Below are 287 nucleotides of genomic sequence, written 5' to 3'. Positions count from 1 at the left end.
TGAACAAGGTGCAGAGAGGTTTTTGGACTTTGGGGTGATCTATAAGCTACAATCCTGGTCCAAGAAGCAATTGCCAGGAAGTCTCACTGCTTGGAAACAGATAGAGAGCATCTCACTGGATCAACAGGAAACACTCCACAGTTCATGGTTTGAGCCTTTGGCAAAATTGGCACATAGTATACGATGTTGCACATGGATCAGTCATAGCACACATTCAACTCTACAAAAACAACAAGGAGTCTGGTGTCACCTTAAAGACTAACAGATTTATTTGGGCATAAGCTTTC

The sequence above is a fragment of the Terrapene carolina genome, unplaced genomic scaffold (assembly GCF_002925995.2).
Source record: "Terrapene carolina triunguis isolate 2854851 unplaced genomic scaffold, T_m_triunguis-2.0 Scaffold69, whole genome shotgun sequence".
In the NCBI taxonomy this organism is placed as follows: Eukaryota; Metazoa; Chordata; order Testudines; family Emydidae; genus Terrapene; species Terrapene triunguis.
The sequence above is the reverse complement of the archived record's forward strand: the minus strand, read 5'-3'. Positions refer to the sequence as shown.